The sequence below is a fragment of the Heliconius melpomene genome, chromosome 19, assembly GCF_056956725.1.
Source record: "Heliconius melpomene rosina isolate 202511_hmr_F chromosome 19, ASM5695672v1, whole genome shotgun sequence".
NCBI lineage: Eukaryota > Metazoa > Arthropoda > Insecta > Lepidoptera > Nymphalidae > Heliconius > Heliconius melpomene.
In genome coordinates this window covers 3,198,696-3,215,176 of record NC_140407.1, presented here as the reverse complement: position 1 = coordinate 3,215,176, position 16,481 = coordinate 3,198,696, and the positions used below count along the sequence as shown (strand labels likewise).

General features: G+C 30.9%; 1 long non-coding RNA gene across 5 annotated transcripts in view; it reads right to left on the bottom strand.

Moving 5' to 3' along the window:
* Positions 1-473: 473 nt before the first annotated feature.
* The window catches only part of LOC146528349 (uncharacterized), a 162,520-nt gene continuing 146,512 nt past the window's right edge, over positions 474-16,481 (bottom strand). For 3 of the 5 annotated variants that reach the window (XR_014879085.1, XR_014879087.1, XR_014879089.1), the window contains one exon: positions 474-7,297. This is a non-coding gene — a long non-coding RNA (uncharacterized LOC146528349). The remainder of the gene's footprint in view (positions 7,298-16,481) is intronic. The other 2 variants (XR_014879086.1, XR_014879088.1) reach the window with 1 other exon arrangement.

Sequence of the window (16,481 nt, the reverse complement as noted above, 5' to 3'; positions counted from 1 at the left end):
CCTTTGTTCCTCAACATTGCTCCCCATCATTTAGAGGTAGCCTTTGATAGGTAAATGGCATCGCAGTAGCCGCAATCTGATTAACGTCAGGTTCACGATAATTTTGATCTGTTCCAACCAAAATTTCACAAATCTTTTATAAGGTAAACTGGATTAGTACGAAATAAATAAAGATATATAGTGCGGCGACTTTTGGCACTCAACACGCTGTTTTTCGAATTCGGAAAAGTAACGGAAAGTGGAGAACAACATTTGTACTGTTTTCCCAGTCTTTAAATATTATAATATCGAAATCTATCGAAAAAGCAAAATAGTGGTCCTATAGTAGAGATATAGTTGATTTTTTTTTCATAGGATTAACTTGGTGGTTGGTTAAAAAAAACCATTTAATATTCTTTTACAATTTATATATTTAAAAATAATTTATTTTAACATAACCAAACTAATGTTTTAAAAACATAACAAAGCTTTCAGTCAAGTTTCTGGCGGAGCTTTAAAATTTCATTCACAGCCAGCATAAATGAAAAATTCCACGAGCCCGTGGAAAAATATATATCTAAGTCTTGTTGAATATTTCATATGTTTAGTTACTTATGTAATTTACGTTTAGCGTTTACACTTTATGATGTATTCCGCACTCAGTAGGGTTGGCAGAAGGAACCTAGTGTTAAAACACTTCGTTCCGCGTGTTGAGTGGCGGAACTCTACGCCCCAATTTGCACAATTTTTCACAACCGCGTCTATATTCGCATATTTATGCCTCTGCCCCATTGACCTAATTGATTATTGGTTCATTTAATTTATTGATTATTATTGAAATTATATCCCAATACTATTTATATCTGTTATTTTTATATATATATAATATATTACATAATATCTATACACATATCTATGAAGATACATTTATGTATTAAATCTCATTTATGTTAAAGTAGCGTAGGCCATAAAAACATTTAACAACAGTCCACATGAAGCGCTTAAAACATTCGAAATTGGGGCAGTGAAAGTTTTATGGGAGTCCCCGAGTTGTCTCTATAAATTGTTTCTGTTATATAGTAGCTGTAAGCCTATAACACTGTTGACGCCCGCACCGCTCGCTCGCTTAATGTTTTATAACGTTTGAACGCTTATTTTTTTAGCTTCTTCCATTTTACGCACATGGCAGGCGAGTAAGTCAGAACAGAGACAAATAAAATTAATTTTACGATGTACCCTTCATATAGCAGAGTTAGCGGAATCATAGAGTTAAGGCACTCCGTTCGCCACTTTCCGAAGAATATTTCGAGGCATTGCGTGTTGTGTGGCAGAATTCAACGTCGGGCAGAATTTTGTTGTTTTTTGTGTTGTATGGCAGAATTTTGCCTTGGTGCCAGAGCGAAATAATTAAAATAATATATTATACAGAACCTAGGTCTCCATTTTCCGTCTATCTTTGGGCCACGGTGCCAATAAGCTATAGCGGAGAACAATGACGCGTCTTGTGGTACTAGACTAGATCGAGGAAAACAAAGTAATTTAAATATTATTATTATTCCCTCAAGTAGAAATCGAACCTACAACCAAGGTAGAATATTGAAGATTGAATTGGAAAACTGTATTTTAGATATAAATATGTTATAACTTTTTTATCAAAAATATAAGTAGGTATGTAATTTAAAATAACTTTTAAGTTTCAGAAAGTTAGGTTTCCTCAATAGAACCATCTTCCGAGCCGGTGATAGCTTTTTGTATGACAAAAGTTAACGTAATAACTAAAGCTTACAAAGTATTTTAAAGTTACTACAGACTTATATTTACAAAGAATATGATTTTTTGCCATAGTATGTTGATGATGAATTTCTGTATTTACAGCCTATAATAAAGATAATATTTCTTATTATTTTATACAAAAATTTTATAATAAAAAAATCTGTAAATGATTTTAATTTTTCTTTTAATTGTAGTAAAACTTCTAGAGATGTGAATATTTTTTTATAAAATTATACAAAAACAAGACAGGAAAATAGCTAGCTTTAACCTAATACAAAATTAAACATCTGGTTGAAAGGTACTCTTTAATTTGTCTCCGTTAAGCGCCGGAGGTGTCGAACAGTTTTTCCTTTTACTTTGCTGAAATGTAAGCAGTCCCTTTTGAAATTTCGATGTCCATAATTAACTTTGGTAGTTGAAAAGATAAAGGTACTGGTAATCCTTTTCAGAATCTGTTCCCTTTTGTTTTTTTTAACTTATACAGCGTATTTTTTTTTCGTATCTTTAAATAAATTTGTATATTTCAATAAAGTCTCTGTCACTGAACATGCAATGTCTCGAAAATTGCTTGGTACGTAGAGAACGGAGTATTTTAATACTAGATTCCTTCTGATACAGTGTGAAGCTGAAAAAAAAACGGAAAGTATCTTTAAAAGCAGTATATTGCTTGTGTTATTATTTAATTGGTTTTTAAAATATAATGGACCTATAGAAAAATAAACATAATATATAATATCTACATAATATTCAGAAAATGTTCATTAAAGCATTCAGAATCATATATATCATAGTACCCACTAACAGATTATTTGCTTCATTGGAATTCTGAACGTATTATGAAATTTCGAATAATATTAATAATGTAGGAAAATTAACTAAGCATCGAAATTAATTCGAGATTCAAGTACTCGTACAGTACGTTGATTTACATAATCTCCAGAGTTTCATATGTTATGTTCAAAGCGGGCTTTGTCTGGAGTTATAAATATATGTTCCTTACGTAGTTTATATTCAAAATATATGGAGAGAGAAGGGGAAATTGAGATTTTATTATTTGTTTAATATATAATAATTAAAATGTTAAAGTAATTAAAATATGCTTTAAAAGTTTGAGTTTGGTATATAAATATTTTTTATATCGGTAATATTGTTAACTTTGTTTAATTTACATAAATTGATTGTCAATTTTGTATGCAATAAGTAACTACTATTAATACAATATTATTTCTAAAAACATCACTGTTTTTATTTATTTTCCCTAATATCTTAATATACATATATCTATGTGGAAAGTTGGAAATACTCTCAAAAATGAAAAAAAGCTGTTACAGAGACGACATAAAGCCTTTTTGTGTAGTGACATGCTCAAAATTAGTTTTCAACACCGGTGCCATAACAGTTTATGTGTAGACTTTGACTAGGCCTCAGCGAGTCAGCCTAATGGACGCTCAAAGAAAGATTATTTTGTTTTACTGGAAACGTTGTTTTTGCTGAACTGTCATTTTATATACCTAAAGGTGGTTTTAATACCACCTTTAGGTATATTGGTATAGGTTTTATTACCACTTTTAGTTACCATATGAAAATAACACTATATTATTAAAGAAATATGAAATGATATCTATTATCCTACAAAAAAATACACAATGTTTTTTTTTCATATAGACAAAAGTATATGTTACGAATTTCTTAAATATATAATAATTTATTTGTAACAAAGAAATGAAATAATTTCTTTTGCTAAAAGAATGTAAAACAGTTGGACAAGACAAGTCTTTAATTAGTCGAAGCGGCTTTGTTCTGCAACGGAAGCACAAGGTTCTTCGATAGCTTCTTAATTAAACTTATTTAAGCCTACTGTAGATTTTGTACTTCTGTTATTACGGTAACATGAATACTTACATTAGAATTTAAAACAAAGAGTTCTTTGATATATATAAGAGAAGGGTAGGATCGATATTACGATAAATAATTAGATTTTGAGGCCGTCGAGGCGCAGGGGCACAATGGTGCGTGTGTAAACTCTATTATTGTGGATTCAATTACTATTCGGACGATTAAAATAGTAAATATTCTCTTCTTCCTTTTTCCCGGACATATTCAGTCAGTTTCTGTTCTTAATCTTGTGAAGTGATAGTGATAAATCATCTCTTCAAAAAACATACAAAACAAAAAACAACAGTAGATGCAACGGAACTCTTTTGGGCCTGGAGTTTACTTTGTACTTATAAAACTTTGAAAGGTATAATAACATTATCCAACTAAAGGGAGCGAGAATTATAAAGAGGAATGGTAATAATCTCATTTTCTGTAATTTTCACTGAGCAATCTGAACTAAAACTGAACAGTGTCTTTTTATGGACGCATATTCGAAATTTGGTTGAAAAAATCTTTGATGTTTTATCAAGCTATGTCTGGATGAAGAGAGGACGCCAAACATTCCAATTTCACTATTGAATGTTTGAACTTCATATCCTTTAGGGGATAGTCGGTTCGTGGATGTATTAAATTTATATATTTTTTTGTAGACCAAAATGGTACTGGTAAGTAGAATTGCTTATATTTAAACTAAACATTGAAGAAAAACAATTATGATACCTTTTAAAATTAAATTGAAACGTTTAATTTTGTAGCTTTAATTTATTTTGTTGAAAGCTAATTTGTACAAGAATTGTTAACCAAATTTTTAGTCAAAAGATTTATCTTATCTTATTATTAAGCAATTTTTCTCTTATAATGTAGAATATAAGTAATTTTTCGTAAGAATTTCAGTATTTTTATATAAATATCTCTTGTTGAGTTTATGGTTCATTCGGCCTGACGAGACGATTTAGCCCATCTTTATGATGACATACGCCTTATAACGACGACTTCTGTAATAACACATTAATATTTTATTTTATGATACATAATATAAAGATGCTATCGGGAATATAAAATAATATACTCTATAGCTGTTCCCGTAATTTTTTTTCTGTGCTGATTTTCTTAAGAAATATAAAGAAATGTAAAAGTAGTATACACAGTAAGTATTACACACATAGGTAAGTGTGTGTCCTGGTAACCTGTACGTGAGTGCTACGATGCCCAAAACAGATAAACAGATTTTGATGTAGTTTTGTTGTTTGATAGATGACATGATCGAGAATGCTTACAAACTTAGCCATGATTCCAGATTCCCTGCAGTATTTTGAAGATCACCAGTTTTTTCTGGTTGTTCATTTAGAATTTTCAAAGTCGAGAATTTTATCGTAATTTATTATTATTTTAAGTGACGAATTACAATTGAGCATACCACAGTAGGTAGGTAACTCTTGCATTCGTTAGGTATCTCCATAAATTTGGTTTGCGTAAAGGGATCTGACGCACTAAGCCATGAATAAGTTACGGTTTAAGCTACAACACATGTGCCCCAAAGGTCATTATATTAAATACACACGTATAATTTGTTAAAATCTTCAGTCAGTGCACAGATTTATTAAATAAAAACGAACTTCTTAAATTACGAAAGCCTATATAGTAATTAAATATTAAAATAAACTTTTTCTATAGAAATAAGCGGAAATTGATTCTGAATTGTTAAAAAGTAAACGTAATTAATCTTATTTTTTTGGACATGTTCAACTTGAGAACGACATAATTATCTTTAGGCTGTTTTATCAGCTCCAACAATAGATTGTAAAATTAAGAAAAATAAAAAAGATGTTGACGGCAAAATAAATTAGGTAAAGTAGAATTGCTTAACGTATAATACGATTTTCCTTTTTAATTAAGATTCGACCCGCACTTACAACTAATTAATCGTGTTTCAATCACCCCTCATGTTAAATATGAAATGATATTTTTACTGACTTCAAAAAAAGGCACATGTATGTATATTGTATACAAATATTGGCATTGATATGGGTGATTTAGGGAGTCGGTACTTGTGAGTGTATGATTGTTTGTCCAGAAATTTATCGGAAATTAAAGTCATATCGAGATGATCCTTTTGGTTTAAATGTCGTAATTAATAAATAGTTCAAATTTTATCGAAATAGGCCTGTGATATATAGGAGTCCATGCATTTCTCGCTATTTTAAATTGATTATTTTATTTAAATTATTATTAACTAACTAAAGATGCGAAAATTAATCAGAGTACAGGTTGTCTAAATTTTCGAGCAGCTAATCTGTGCATATGGTACACCGCAAATTATCCAAGTTAGCGGCAGAACCAAAATCGCCGGCCATCCTGACCGCATCCACCTACGCACGCGGGCAGTGAAAACTTACATTTAGAAATTTCAAATTTATTAGCTGAGTTTAGGTTAGACGCGACGGTTCTATGTTCGATTCCGACTATAGCAAGACGCACTGTGGCGTTGAAACTTTTGTAATCAGTTGGCCATAATTTACTAATTTTTTTCAGCTTCATGCTGCATACCGCATATGCATAGAGAATCTAGTGCTTAGACACTCCCTTCCACATTTTCTACCGTACACGTTCTTGTATGTTGAGTGGCGCAATTGAAAATGAATATAAACTAATTAAATCCCAGGAGTAGGAATCGAACCCACAACCGTCACGCTTACAGTGCCGTTATATGCCATGACGGCCTCAATTTTAACTATTCTTTTAAAACATACCTATAAATATAAAGTGTATAACGTTTCACGTCACAACTCTTACAGGATAATATTTTTAATGGAACTCTTTGGAATTTATTAGAAATTAATAACAAATAGTTGATGATTGTTTCTATTTTTATTTCGAATGTGACAATGTTTATTGTTTATGTGTATTTAAATGCTCCAATTAAAGTCCGCCATGCCGACGGTCAAACTTTACGCGGTTTCAAAATTCAATATTTAACGCTAAAATAAACATTTGAGAAAATTTGAAACGTTGTTAACTTTTAAATGAAATTCTGTTCAAAAATTTAGGAAGGGATTTCTTAATTGGTGAATTTAAAATTCATCATCGTTTATATCCGGTATTGTTTTTCAATTTTAAGCATTATAAATGTGTTTTCAGCCTATTTTGTTTGTAAATATTTTATTATGCATAAAGTTGTATCGTTTTATAGATATTTATATAGATGAGGAAAGAATTTAAAATAATGTCTTGAAACGTATCGCATTTGGAAGTGTATTGGGTTACATGTAGTTCTATTTAGATTCGCTGCGGTATGCAATATCGTCACCGCTAACCCCTTGTAGTAGATACTATATTACAGTATTGCAGTTATTGAAGTAATATTCTATAAGCTAAAATGTATGAATTATCTACAGAAGAGAGAAAAAGAGAGGAAAAATTACATCGATCGAAAAAAATATAATATATAGAGTAAAACTTAACTTAACTTCATGCTTTATCCTTAGCGGGGTAGTGAGAGAGAACCGAGCGCCAAACGCTACGGCCTCTACATACCTCTTCCATCTCGTCCACCGTCATCAACCTCATCATACATACCCTTCCGGGGGTCCTCGTGCTTTTTACGTGACATTCCTCCAGTATCTTTGATACTGTGTTTTCGAAGGTCAACCGAGGTCTCCCGCTACCTCTGAAAGTAAAATATCCTGAAATGTAAAAACTTTTAAATTACAGAATGTTTAGGGAAAAACAGATATATCTTTAGTTTATAGACAGATATATCGATACAAATTGCTTATCCAGTTATCCTGTAATCGGATCGGTTAGGTTACATGCTTTTATTGCAAACTGCAGTTTTCAGCGTTCTGTTTTCAGCTAATTCGAAGTTTTCTAGTTCAATATTCGCTTTGAGTAGAAAATACACGAGCTTATTGACTGTTATTGCTAAATATTACCTAGTATATTTAAAATTTATGAATGAAATTTGAAAATTTGATTTAGGTAATGAAAATTAACCTCATTCAATAAATAAATTTAGATCGATAAAATGATCCCGATTAAATTATTCAGACCAAATGTAATTTTCTATTAATCTTTTTAAAATATTAGAAAATGGAGCAAAATCTGTTAATATTTTAATGTTTTTAGGGTTCTGTAACTTATAAACTCTTTTTAGAGTGGAGGAATTAATATCAAATATTCAGATGTACAACGCCTTCAAAGAAAAAATCGTCATCAAGCTAAGTCAATGCATTCAAAAGATATAAGAATTTATGCATGATTTTTAATATTGTAGGCTGATACGACTGTTTTATTTATTTATGAATATTTTCATTGACTTCGATCTGGTACCTAAGCAAAAGCACGGGCTTGAGTTCCGCCACTTATCAATAAAAGTGGAGAACGGAGTGTCTTAACACTAAGTTCCCCCTGCTATATGCGGGATACAGCGTGAAACTGAAAAAAAATTCAATTCGACTTGTCTAAGTATTTCGTAAACCATAATGGACTCATAAACCTGTGACGTTAATAAACACTTAGTGCCTTCCCGAAATTCTGTAGTCGGGAAAATATATTTAATGGCGTGGTCGTAATTTGATTTTAGGCTACAATTACTACGTCGCTTTAGGACTTGGAATATCCTAAATGCGTAGCTTTACTGTTTGGAGATAGTTAGTTGCTATCAATTATAATAATTTAATACAATAAGTAATATTCGGTGGCAAAATCTTAATATCTTAATAGAACATAAATCCTTTGAATTTGTAAGTATAATCTATATATAACATTGAGAGGTCAGTCGCGGCAAAGGCGCATGGGCGTGCAACTGTAACCGCGTCAGGTTGTGGGTTCGATTGTCACTCGAGGAAATGGAATATTTAATATTTTAATTTTTTCGCTCTCTCGCAGTGCCTCCAGAATAAGGCGGAAAGTGATAAGCGGAGTGATATAGCGGAAATAATAAAAAATGGAAGAGAAGTATTAAAAATATACACATTAATATACTAATTTGCTAATCAAATACATTATTATTACATAAAACTAAGCTAATTTATCTCGTTCCGCTGAAATACGCTCGTAAAAGGTGTTACTGTAGATCGAGAGCTTTCGAGGGAAGGTTATTGCATCTGAAGATTTATTCCCCCCTTTATTTGACGACCATTTTTATTGCATCTAATATTTTTTGAAGCACTTGTTTCTTTCTATATTTAAGAACAGTGTACGAATATTGCTGAAGATAAATATTCTGGTTCGCGGCGTTGAGTTCCGCAACACGCAATGCTTCCAGAATTCGGCAGAAAGATTATTTTATTTTTTAATTTTTTTTATTAAATTAAAATAATTTATATATATATATATTTTAAAATAGAAAAATAAATATGAAGAGAGTTAGTGAGTGAGTTTATAAAATGATACCAGTTTTTATTATTTATAAAGTAATTCCATATTAAATTACTAAAATTATTTTCCAAGTAAATATACAAAAATACAGCAATAATACCGTCCATCTGAAACAAATTATAAGATATGCTCCAAGCAAAATTCATTTCATATTATGCTAATGTATGTATAAAAAAAGAAGCAATTCATTTTGATTCGCTAACATCAAAAGGCCTTCTAACAGGATAATGGACGTCCTATGCAATATTTAGTAAAATTAGATCAAGATATCATTAAATTAATTTCATTTAAAAGAAAAATATATAAAAAATAAATTTGCGATTTCGTTTGTTTAAAGGCGAAAGCCTAAGGGCATGTTAACAGGGAGGTTGTAGGAAAAGATTTTAACGTATCAAGAGGCCAGTCATGGCCTAGAAGCACAAAATGTCATAAATTAAAGATAGGCTTTTGTACATCAACATCGTTATTTTTAGATCATAGATTTTAGTTTATTTTGTCAAAGTTTATTTTCCTTAAACCTTAAGCCACAAACTAAAAAGCCTCTTAGTGCTGTATAGATATTTTAGTTGAGTATTTAGTGTGGTGGAAGCAAAACAGCTCGCTGTTTATGTTCGATTAATCTTTCACTCTGGTCAACGGTGGAACTACATACTCGTATATTATATACAAATATTATTATTCATTTACTACGTTTTAAAGTGACACTGTTATGTCGATAAGGTGCGTTTATTTCGATGCTCAAAATTGGAAATAAATATTGACTTTGCTGATTTCGTGTGGTTCTATACGTATTGCCATTAAAAAAATGTTTACAGCAGAAAAAATAATGTTCCGCTCATAGTAGCAGGGTAGACACAGGAACCTGGGAACCTAGAGATAAGACACCCCGTTCACTATTAAGACACTTCCGTTCCTTACTTTCTTCCAAATTTTTGAGGTATTATGTGGCAAACTCAATGCCGAGCTTTGCCCCGTTACCACCATGAGGAAATAAAGATATTAAATTCTTAAATACCCCGACTGGGAATTGAACTCTGAACTGTGGCGTTTACAGTCTCATGCTTGTGCTTTTGCGCCTAGACTAGTGTCAAATCAAAACAATATATAGTATGCAACTAAAATCGTAGGATGTAATAAATTTGGTTAAGCTAAATTGGTTCAATAGTAACAGTAACTTGATTCAGACTGAAATGCCTTGAATGCTCGATTCACTCACTTACATACAACTGAAATGGTTATCTAACATTATTTACATAAATAAAAGCAACATGGCGTTAAGTTCCGCATTTAACTCGTAGTATTTAGTAAATGGTGGGAGGGTGGAGATTTAAGTGGTCCTAATAGTACGTTCTCTCTGTCCAAGGCGTTGACTGTGGAAAAACAGAGAAATCGTGTAGAAATTTATATATGCCTGAAAATTAACTTGCATTGAGAATCTACGGTTTAAAATTTCAATTCAATTTTTATATGGAAAAATAATAATTAAACATAAGTTCATTTTAACTTAATAAAATCATGACAAAAATTTCAAAATAGGTATTATATATTATAATTTTAATATGTTTAAATTTTTTTAACCATTCTCACCAGCCATATGTCTCAACAGATTAAAGCTAATCTTCGTACTCGATAGGGAACTATTCAACCCATTGTTGCGCAACTGATAACAGAAGTGTCACTACCTAAACTGTAGCAACGATAGTTTTCTATATATATATCCACTACACTGTAGTATAGTTAACTACATTAAATACTGCAATGATATACGAGAGCAGTTATATGTATATTCCATATATACTCCAGGGATATTCCAGGCCCAATGATATTATAATTCTCAAAGGATAAAACTATATACATAAATGAAAAACAAAATGTAAAATGGCAAAAGACTTTAACGTGTTACTGAAAAGCTTAAGCACTAGGTTGTAGAGAAATGTGCCACCCACTTTGACCGACGCCGACGTAGAATTTTTTCTCCTACATTTAACACATAATGCACTCTATAATAAAACCAAGTAGAAAGCCACAATTTAAAATTAAATGAGAAACGAGAAGAAAATGAAGCTCATTCTTATTTTTTACTTATTTCAATGTTCATTTGCGATTTTGCTTAATTTCGTGAAATTATATTTCAAGGCGCTACGTTATAAGCTTACGATATCATTTAATTGTGCGCAAAATTCGTACTTTTTGAATGTGGCATATTATATCTTATCTTTTGTTACCGCTTTAAATGTGCTGAACTAAGGTATGAATGTAATGCGGCGGTTGTGGGTTCGATCCCCGCTCGAGGATTGTTATTTATCAATATTTCCATATCTTCGCTCCAGAACCAAGGCATAAAAGCCCAGCGTTGAGTTCCCCCACTCGACACTATGCCTAAAATTCGGCGGAAGTGGGGAACGGAGTGTCTTAACAGTAGGTTTCCTCTGTTTAGTCTGTTGATGTCGATGTGCTTATTAACTTATTTGTGTGGTACAAGATGTCTAACTTTAACAATAAGGAGCTTATATATAATGTAGAGTCTCATAAGGGTGAATATTTATTACTCAGTACACACACACAAAGTGTTTGCCTGCAGAAAATGCTACTTGTATGTATTCAGTAAGCTTGAAAGAAATTTGAAAGTTTTTAAACGTCACGTGAATAAAATTGTAAAGAAAGTATGTATTTTTTTCTATTCAAAGCGCTAAATATTGATAAAAATATTAAACAAATAGATAAGAACTAAGCCCATTGAATTATAAAAACAGTTTCTCGTTTCACATTGTAATGAAATATTTAGAAAACAATTTCAATTTTCAGGATTACTTTTTTCGTTTATTAAATAAAAAAAAAAGAATAATATAAATGTCTAAATCTTATATCATATTACAGTAAATACTAAAAACTAATGTCGAATTGACTAATAAAATCTGAAATCACTTCTCCACTTTGATGTCACTTGGAGAGCTCTCGTCTATGAAACAGAATCCGTTTCTTTTGTCTGTTTCAATAGATTTCTTAAATCACAATACACTCGCGTTAACTTGTCACAGGAAATTAAATAAAGAGAGAATAAATGGATGTCCACATTTATTAAAGAACTTTTTTGGTGGTGAATAGACTGTAATTAATTAGTGTCGAGCCAAAATTTCGAGATAACATTGTATCTTCTTCGTTCGTTCGTTTATATTAAAGAAATTTCTTTTCTTAATCAAATTAAATATTTTTTAAACTTTTTTCAACACTTTGGATAATTTTGTTACGACGTTAGCTTAAATAGCTTCATAATTATTATGCACTGATTAAAGTAAGTAAGTAGGCTGTCGTGGCACTGCGGTACAAGGGTGTGACTGTAACGCGACCGTTATGGGTTCGATCCCCACTCGATCAAGTGAAATATTATTTAAATTTATATTTCCATTTCTTCGCTTTGGTGTCGAGGCAACGCGCGACGTTGAGTTCTGCCAGTCAACACGCAATGCCTCCAGAATTCGACAGAAAGTGGGGAACGGAGTGTCTTCACACTAGGTTTTCTCTGCCTACCCTGCTGTGTGTGTTTAACTGATTAAAGCCTTCGTGTTAAAATATTTCGTTGTTATTTGGAAAATTGTATAAACATAACCAAAATACAATTATCTTTACTATTAATTAAATAAAATTAATCTTACTATTATTAAACACAACATCACATTATGTTGATACACGTACTACCCCCATAACATCACATTAATTACTCCCCCTACATGCCTTACATCATGTGTATTGACTTTGATATAGCGGCTAAATGGTTCAAATATGCCAACTACAACCCTTTGTTATGATGCTTCGAATTCTCGCAGTTATCGAATATTGTAATATTGTTGAATATACAGGGGGTTTTCATTGCAAAATATTTTAATATAATGTAAAATCTTTTAAGAAATTTCGCCGTAATCTGTACTATTATTATTTTATTTTTAGGACATAATTCAGAGGCAGCGATAGTATGATATTCCAAATTTGGTCAGGTAGGGAGACGACATATTTCAATTTGTCTGCGTTGGTTTCACAAGTCCCAGGCTCTGTTGAGATTGAGATTCTTTGTCTGCGACGCGCACTTTCAATCCATAGTATTTTCTTTTCTTTTCATAAGATAAGATAATAGATATAATTTATTAGATAAATTAACTCATCGATGATTGAGTTTTTTCATAAATATTTTAACTGTAATGAAAATATCGGTTTATTTTCTACGTAGACAATTGAAAAATGAAAATGATTGATGATAACCGTTGTAGTCGAAAGTTAATCAGAGTTGAATATTTTGAATCAAATATCAACATGATAGATTACTAAGTTACTAAAAATTGGATAAATAAAAAAGTGTTTGGTGGACTTTAAATTACTTTTTTCAATTTTCATTTGTTAATTTAATTATATATTTTTGCATAGAAACTTTGACATAAGATAGAATAGTAGTAAATTAGTGTTTAAGATATAAATCTAAGTTAAACTTATTGTTTCTATTATACACGTTTAATTAGAGTTCCGTACCTTTTAAGGAAAAAAGATCACTTTGTTGTCCGTCCGTCTGTCTGTCTGCCTTTATCTCAGGAACGCTTGAAGATATCGAGTCGAAATTTAAACGAGGCATTGAGTTCAGTCACTGGAATGCTTTTAGAATTCGGCGGAAAATGGGGAACGGAAGTGTCTTAAAGGGAACGAAATGTCTTGACAACAAGTCTAAAGGTGTAGCTAAGAAAATATTAATAAAACTTTTTCTTGGGAGTGGTTTTAAATAAAAATGCAAAGTTTTCATATTATCTACGGTAATTGCAGTTTACTGACTCGTTATTTACGAGCAAGTACAAAATAATCTAAAATGTTACCTACGTTTTCTTCCAAAAACATTCCTAAGTGCTGTAACATTACGTGCAGGATTACATTTCATTTTTTTCATGTTAAAGACAGAGACGGATGGCATCATTAGTTCCTATCTACGGCGGCTTCGCGTCCTCTTTCAGTAGACATAAATTACTTTCATATCAATTTAAGTGTGAATATCATACTTCTTTCATCATACATACTGTGAATATCATACTTTTTTCATCTTTTTCTATCGATTTTGTCATAACTGGTAATCTGGTACTAAATTATAGTTTTGTATCTATGCTGTGTACATGGAAGATATATATTATGTCTTTAAAAAACGTTATTAGTGGCATTTAATAAAAAAATGATGAAAAAAAAAGATAAATAATTGTTTTGTCTGTTTGTCCGTGCGTTTGTTCACACTAATCTCAGAAACAGAAAAAATGCAAAGAAAAACTAGATTAACAAATATATTGAAAATTTTTTTTAATATTGATATGGTTACATTTTTCATACAAAATGGCAGAGTGGCCAGTTAGAGAGAACTTAACATCAATACACTTAACTTGTCGTTTTCCGTCAATATATGACAGCGCTCTTAAGCACCGCCACTCAACACGCCCTTACCAAAGCGCTATAATTTCATCATTAACTTGTTTAAAGAGAAATTACGTCACTGTTGCAGCAATTGTTCATTTATAAACTATTGGAACCTTCTATCTTTTGCAATAACAAGCAAACGAAAGAGTAACTTGAGACTCAAGACAGTAAAAACCCTTTAAGCTCGTTCTTGTCTCAAAGCTATTAGTTACTTACTGTATTGGATGTGGTGTTACGTTACATTTTTCTCCACCGAGTGAAGGTCGAGATCGATCACGTCATCTATATTTACAGCTTCATTTTTAAAATATGATATTTTATTTGTTTGGGGAATACAAATGTATTTAGTTTACTAGCTATGAAAAAAGGTAAATAAAAATATTTTTTAGGAAAGCAAAGTTGAAATTGATTAAGGGCTACCAGTATAATTGTAAGAGATTATTTTTTTTATCAAAACGAGAACCAAAGAAAACAAATTATAAATATATTAATGAATAATGTATACAGATAGTAAAAAATTGAATCCAGGAACACCTGCATTCAAATACCACTAGAAAAAGAAATACTCGAAGAGTTCGTTTTAGCACATACCAGAACCATACCATACCTCTGTTATTAAGATTAATTTATTTTCATTGTGTTCTAAATCTCCACCCTCCTTTTAAGGTCTTCTACGGTTTGGAAAGATTAAATTAATCTATTTTAGAAAAAAGCAATTTCTATTGTTGTTTATAAAATATATTGATATTAATTTAAAGAGGCTCCGGATCAGCTACTTAACGCAATGTCTCGAAATGGGCAGAAAGTGGGTAACGAAATGTCTAAATACCAGGTTCCCTTTGCCTGTCCCTGTCTATATGCGGACACAACGTAAAACTATAACAAAAAATGTATAAGTTATTACAATAGTACTAAAACAAATCTACTATAAAAGGCAAAAAAATCCTTTGTCTGAGTTTGTATTGAACTGTAAGGCATTTTTATTTTTAATCTCCTCCGGGTATTACACTGAAAGGTATTAAGCTTTTATGTAAGCGATGAGAACGTTCAGGTTATTCGTTTTTCATTTAACTTACCTTCGTCTCGCATAGCATGTCTTAAATAAAATCCTTCTTTTTCTTAAATAGAATTAACTCTGTTAAATGTACTATTATGTGAAATATTTTAAATTATCATTTTGAAAATGAAAAAGAATGAATAATGTAGATTTACTTATTGATTACCATATCAAAATTGAAACGTTTCTTTATATTTAAATGTATTAAGAATATATAGATTAACAAAGAAGGAAGTTATAAGGAAGTAACAGGATTAAAAAGAAGTAAATAAAATTAATTTAATTGTTAAATCTTTCTCAAGAAAGATGACATCTGGCCAATTTGAAATATTTTTACACAATTATCTACTTATCAGATCTTATTCAAAACTTCATAAAAGTAATTATCTCAAACGAAGTAGGGATCGGTCGCTAGAATTATAATAAGTGACTAAATAAAGCTTAATCTTCAAGAGAGTGCCAAAAAAGTTTTTCATTTAAATGTAACAATTTAAGTCCCTTTCAACGTCTGTCTCAAAGTCAATATATTTCAGACCGTCTATAATAATCTTTATAAATAGGAGGCTGTAAGAAATGAAATCCACGCGGTTTATCCTAAGAATTCAGTGTAAGCTTCTTTTGAGGATATTTTCAGGATATATCTTTTGAAATAAATTTTCGCATTTTTAGCATATTCAATGAAAATAAGCGTTTCAATTGGAATAATATGTTTGTTAATGTAAATCCAAATTGTATATTGAATTATATTTTGTGAATTAAAATTACATCTGTACTTAAATAAATTACATGTTTGCTTTTTCTGGATGTGGATAAAGATGACAAAGGGTTTAATATAAAAAAGTAACCAAATCTAAATGTAATAAGTAAAAATATAATAGAGGCCACCGTGGTGCACCGACATTACGTCTGGTGGTTGTGTGTGTCCGATTTCCATTCGGGGAAATTAATTATTTTCATTTTCTTTGGTAAAGAGTGCATT